The 6083-nt window shown below is 36.8% G+C and overlaps 1 long non-coding RNA gene across 1 annotated transcript in view; it reads right to left on the bottom strand.

Moving 5' to 3' along the window:
- Positions 1 to 252: 252 nt before the first annotated feature.
- The window catches only part of LOC102030568, a 29738-nt gene continuing 23907 nt past the window's right edge, over positions 253 to 6083 (bottom strand). The window contains exons 3-4 of the long non-coding RNA XR_261922.1: positions 1605 to 1701; positions 253 to 435 (exon numbers count right to left, since the gene is read on the bottom strand). This is a non-coding gene — a long non-coding RNA (uncharacterized LOC102030568). The remainder of the gene's footprint in view (positions 436 to 1604; positions 1702 to 6083) is intronic.

Raw genomic sequence — 6083 nt, 5'->3', positions numbered from 1 at the left:
AGAGAGAGAGAGAGAGAGAGAGAGAGAGAGCTTTGAAGAAGTTATTTTGCACTGTGCCAACAAGATTTCCTTCCTTCCTTTTGAAGTAGATTGGGAGCAAGTGGCAGAGCTTTAGTGGGAGTGTGTCTGTCTTCAGGCAGATGTGGTATTGGTGAGCACTGAAACGAATGCCCAGCTCTGGACAATCTCTACATTGCTTATCATCCTACTTCATCAATTAAACAGGTGAGGAGTTGTACATCTTACCTCAGGGTTTTATTTTTGACTATGCTTTCTTTAACATTTTCCTTTGATGTAGACACCATGGCCCCTCAGGACATTGGACTGAATGCATAGAGTTTTCTTTACAGAAGATGTTTAAATATCATTTTTGGTTCACAAATAAAAACAATGGGGCACACATCTGAATCAATTGAAAACTCGAACAACTTATTTCTGAAAAGATAAAAGCAAATAAAAAGATCCCACATTTAGCAGCCTAGGAGTAAAGGTTAATCTATTCACTTTTTATTTCACTTAGCATTTATTGAGTGAAAGCCTCATACCAGCTAGGCACTGAGCATCCCATCCTTCCAGGAAGGAAGATGAGTAGGGTCTTGAATTGACTGATCGCCATTGATAATACCTGAGCAGTTTCTCATTTTGCTTCCAGAAGTATTTAGCTGTTGCTATTTTAGTTGCTAAATATGAAGGACACGAAAAGGAAAGCAAATTCCCTCGGTGAGGTCATCATGGCTGAGAAGAGAGCCATTTTTCTTATATCGTAATTTCTGATTTACAAACTTAGAGAAACATGATACAAAAATATGTGTGCACAGATGTACGGCCACTTCCTCATCTCAGGACCGTCTTTGGGCATGGTGGAGAGTCATCTTCACTGTGACAATAGGACAGGAGAGACTGTGGGCTCCTGAGCATCAGGCAAGGAGACTGACCTAGGAAATTGTTGATTTAGTGCAGGCATTCTCAATGTGCTGTGCTAGAAATGCATCTTTTCTTCCTGAATTCATAGGTGTACATCCAGTTTCTCATGTAGGGTGGCCTATGATGGCTCTTTTCAACTGTACAGTGTTCTTAGTCATGGGATCAGAAATTATAGACCTACTATGAGTTCATACTTTCTCACTGTGCTTCTCTGTGGACATTCATTTCTAAGATCATTCTATATGCACAGTCTGAGACCTCTTGTGCTCCTACCCCCTCGTATGGATTTCCTTTATTTTCCCTCTTTTTATGGAAAAATAAATTATCTTAACCCCTAAAGAAGGGACTCTCTCTTTGAATTAAAAAGGTATTGTCTATCATATTTTTTTGTTTGTTTGTTTTTGAGACAAGGTCTCTCTATGTAGTTCAGACATAGTGAACTCACTATGTAGCCCAGGTTGGCCTTGAACTCGTGCTTATCCTCCTGATTCAACACCCCGAGTTCTGGGAGTACAGGTGTCTGCCACCATGTTCAACTGTCTGTCATATTTTCTAGTACAGGTCCCTTACTCTCTTCACTATGGAATAAGGATAAAATGAAGATTCTTTTCTGCAGCCAATTGGAACAAACCACGAACTGAGTTTGTTACAAGTAACCATAGTCTTTGAAGAATACTCACCATTTTCTTCAGTGGTTTAATCTTTTGTCCAATAATGTGCATTTGAAGTTTATGGATACAATTATTGCTTAGAGAACTGGAAGGCTTGAATGGAAGCCTGGGGAAAGGCAAGAAAATGTTAATGTGTTTGAATAAATTTATGGGAGGCAGGAACATTAAATGTTTTTCTGCTTTTCAGTGTTCATCATCAGTGTGTTCGATATTCCCCTAATGATGAGAAAATAGACCATATCCTGAATCAGCTCATTCATATAGCTATATTGAAAGGCAGAAATGGGGAAGATGGCCACCTTGTTGTGACCTTTTGTAAAGGTGAGAGAGAAAATCAAAACTTCTCAGAATCTATCGCGTACTGATTTCTGCATGTAAAACTCTCCCCACCTTGACATGATGAAGCCCTATCTTCCAATGTGACTGTACGAAAATAAAGTGCCTAGGAATTAATTAATTAATGTTTAAAGAGGTAATAGAGGTAGAGGCTTCATTTGATATGATTAAAATTATATAAATAAGAAGGAGAAAACTGTTATTTTCCTCTCTCCCATGTGAGAATACAGCTTGATGAGTAGCATCTGAAAGCTCGGATTAAAGCCCTTAGAAAAATCTGAATCAGTTGACACCTTGATCCTTGGCTTCTCTATTTTTTTTAGAAATATAGAACTAATGCTATAGATAAATGCACATATATGAGGACATAGTTTTAGAGAAATTGGGTCTTAAAATTCTGAGGTCTGAGAAGTTTTTAATAGGCCATCTTCAAACTAAATAAAAGAGGAGGTGGGAACATAGCTTAGTTCAAGTCCCAGAGCCTTAAAAGCTGGAGAGTTTGTGAAATAACTCTCAGTTCAAAGCGTAGTTCCCCAATTGGGGCTCACCCCAGCAATCTTAGGATTCTCACATGAAAAGACAGGAATATAGTGAAGTTCTGTCCCAAGGCTCCAGCCAACTAGAAGATCCTCCCACACTGGGGGTAGGTCTTTAAAAGTCAGTCCATTCACTCATATAACAGTCTACTCCAGAAATATCCTCATAAAATACCCTAAGAGCAACACTTCACCAGTTATGTCAGTATCTTTCAGAGCAGGAGTTCTTCCACAAATCTGGTTCATGGGAATCCCAGTGGATCAGACTCAGCCACTTGTGCTAGAAAGCCAATTAGAGTGATAAATTGTGATGACATCACACAGGGCAAGCAGATATATCCCAGGATGTAAGATTTGTCTTTAAAATGCTTATCATAGTCTGAGAGTTATATACGAAAAAGGAACAAGGGCATGGGTTGGTAGTTTCCATGGTTAACAGTCTAGTTCTTCTCGGTTGACCATGGTTTAGTTGAACATTATTTTAGATAACTATCTCTTACTAGTCATGCAGAGCTTTTTTGCCGCTAAGAAGTTTGCTATTTCTTGAGGGGTAGTTTTGGCTCTTTGTCATAAGATCTTCATCCATCAGGCCTGTTTATTCTAGTATCAAAGTAGAATAGAAGAGAATGCCTCAAAAGAACTCAGAAGAGGAAATATCAAAAGAAAAGTAGATGCAAAGAAACAAAATGGAGTTAGGTCTGTGACTAATCCCTCCTTCAAAATTGATGCCTATAGACATCACAACCTAACCTCTAGAACCATGAGAAAGTAAATTTCTGTTGATCAAAGAAGCCACTGTATGGTACTTTATTTTGGCGACCTGAACTGACTGGAACAGAACTGGTTTTCTAAGAAGATTCTCCCTTTCTCTCATTGGCCAGATGGTGTTATACTGTTTCTAAGCAAATCACTTTCAAGGGCAATTCTTCATTTAATCAATTGGTTCTCAACCAAATGAGAGTGATTCATGTCCCCAAGAGCCATTTGGCAACTACTGGAGAGGGAGAGGGAGAGGGGTTGTGATTGTGACAACTAGGACTGGCATATAGTTTAGAGAAGTCAGAACTATTCTGAAATATCCAATAATGAGCAGTACATTTTTTTGTTCCACAACAATTGAGAAATACTTTTGCCTAAAACTCAATAAGGCAAAAGTGGAGAAAATATGCAAGCTGATCGCAGATGTTTTGAACTCCTGAAATTAACTGAACATTAATAGAGTCCTAACAAAGATGACTGTAATTCTTATTTTCTACAGGTGTGAGAAAGAGAACAAAAAGAACACACAGACACCCAAACTGATCCCTCATCAGCAAGAAAGATGCAAGATGACCATAATGGATTTGTGACACTAAGCCAGATTCTTATCTAGTGTTTGGGCAGATATTGTATCTCCTCTGTCTTTGTGGAAGCATCATGAAGTAGTAAGTTTGTGTCTGTTTTCTTCAATTTGGTTTTATTTCTTTGGGTAGACACACCATGCTCCCTGTCGATTCTACTGATGTTTAGCTGTACAGTAGTGGAAGTGGGATCTGGAAAGGAGAAGAGATGGGAGGGTAGATTTTAGGTGCAGTAGACACTGACTGATGATACATATCTCCACTAATGTCTGATCCTCAGTTTATCACCGTCTTCTATATTTTCCAGATTTCAAATATAGATTTTTACCTGATGGTGTCTAAGGGGCAGGTGTGTGGTTAACACACAGAATACCTTCACAATGGCCACACAAAACTATTCAGTGCCTTTGCTCTTCTCTCGGAATCTTTTAATCCCAATTTGTGGCATACTTTCAATGGTGATGTCACCACTGAACTTTATCACTGATTTTAGAAATCACAAAAAGGTAAGAAGTCTCTCCCATTATTTGTTATAAAAGTCTCATAGAAAAGCCCCAAGGGACCCCTACGTGTTCCTAAATAAATTTGTCCTCTATGATTCCCTTGATTACCTGCTTCTAAAATCCAAAGTCTAAGGGCTGGGGATTTAGCTCAGTGGCACAAGCACCTGCCTGGCAAGCATGAAGTGGTGAGTTTGATTCCTGGCACCAAAAAATAAAATAAATAAATAAATAAATAAATAAGTAAAATCCCAAGTCTATGTCCTTTCATTAAGATATTCCTCACTACTGAGCTTCTTCCTTCATGCAACAGGTTGAATAAGATCATTCTTTTAATTTTGTGACACATTTCATCATTCTATTTGATTTGAAGGAAGATAGACTAGTATTGATAGTGCATTTTTTAAGGCCCCTCATGATGACTTAAATTTTACTACTTCTCACATAATAAAGACTGTGTTTCAATGAGCAGAAAGGAGGAGATAAAGGAGAAAGACCAGGCAGAAGAGAAAAGGGGAAAAGAGAAGAAAGAAAATCAGATCTCAAAATTCTTTCCTTCACATAATATCTGTTCAGAGTATTTAAATGCTCATTTACAACTCAAAAACAAATCATAATGTCTTCTTTCTTAAATGGCTACTTCAAATCCCCAAACTGAAGGGAAGAAAGTATAAAACACCAAACCAGTTGAATACAAATATGAATAATGACTAAAAAGAAATTAATATTTCTAAGATATTTCTTATCCCATGAAGGTTTAATGTGATAATGTATATAAAGCATTTAGAGTAGTTTCTAGTATAAGACATACTCAATAATCTGAATATTTTTATTATATTGATTGATAGTATGCGTGAAATCTTTCCTTCATTGTGGAAATGTAGGTAATTTGGTTTCAGTAACAGTCTCCTTTAATGCTTTTTTTTTTCCATATTTTTAGACTTAGTTACTCATACTAGGAGCTTTGATTGCAAAGCAGCATAATCACTTAAAAGTTTGGCACCACTTGAAATAAAAGAAAACCATCTTTTAAAGTTTGAATATAATCTTCCTAGTGTTTTTGGTTTATTCTCAAGAAGAGCATAGTGTAGGAAGGGAAAAAAAGGATTACTTTTCAGGGAGATATAATACCAAGCTTACGACGAAATTTTAGTACTCAAATTTGCAAGTGCCAGAGCTTAAAAAAAATCTTAAATAAAGCTTTTGTGTGGTCCCTGCCTTAGAAGATAAAATCTGGAGGAGATTACTACTGCAGTAAACAGTAGGACAGGAGCTTTGTCTGACGTAGCCTGAAAATTAGAAATTAATGTAGGCAATGAATGCAACTGCCTGGCCAAAATCAACTGGGAGCATTGTAGAAGGGAAATACGTGGAAGCCTAATGTTTTTAGGAACTCTATAGAATGCACTTTTCATTATAAATTATTTTAAAGTTTTGTTGGCTACATTTTACTTATTTCAAACTTATTATTTACATGTATTATTTACTGCATAGATATGGATTGGCAGTGTATACAAACACGCATTCATAGATACTACTTTTCATGTGCAATAAAATACTTGTTCTTCATGCATAAAGAAACAAGTTTTGTCAAATAGAAAAGAATGCATCAGTCAATAGTGATATCTTAAATACCAGAAGATGGCAAAACTTACTACATAAAAAGTCAGACCTCAAAGTGGCATTTTACAGGTTTTAAAGTTGTTCCATTGTACAAATTTGCAATGAAATTAAAAAGAAGACATAGGGAATCAAAAGTCACAGTATATTAGAATA

Source organism: Chinchilla lanigera, unplaced genomic scaffold (assembly GCF_000276665.1).
Source record: "Chinchilla lanigera isolate Chin_1 unplaced genomic scaffold, ChiLan1.0 scaffold00037, whole genome shotgun sequence".
Lineage (NCBI taxonomy): Eukaryota > Metazoa > Chordata > Mammalia > Rodentia > Chinchillidae > Chinchilla > Chinchilla lanigera.
The sequence above is the reverse complement of the archived record's forward strand: the minus strand, read 5'-3'. Positions and strand labels throughout refer to the sequence as shown.